The following is a 224-nucleotide window of genomic DNA, read 5'->3' as shown; positions in this document are numbered from 1 at the left end:
TTGTGGGTTCTTGTGCAGCCTAGAATGTGTCGGTGAGCCAAACAGCCAAGGCTGGGCACGGTGGAGGGTAGATGGTGACTTTTGCCACTTCTTGAAATTCTGCCATGGAGCCAAACATCAGTTCTGGTGTCCCACCTCCAGGGCAGGGTCTGGTCTGGTCTGCTGGCCCATCACCACCTTCACTGGGTGGTAGAGGTGGCTCTGGTCTCCCCTGTGGACTCAAG

This window comes from Merops nubicus, unplaced genomic scaffold (genome assembly GCF_000691845.1).
Source record: "Merops nubicus isolate BGI_N331 unplaced genomic scaffold, ASM69184v1 scaffold37003, whole genome shotgun sequence".
Lineage (NCBI taxonomy): Eukaryota > Metazoa > Chordata > Aves > Coraciiformes > Meropidae > Merops > Merops nubicus.
This window is presented reverse-complemented; position numbering follows the sequence as displayed.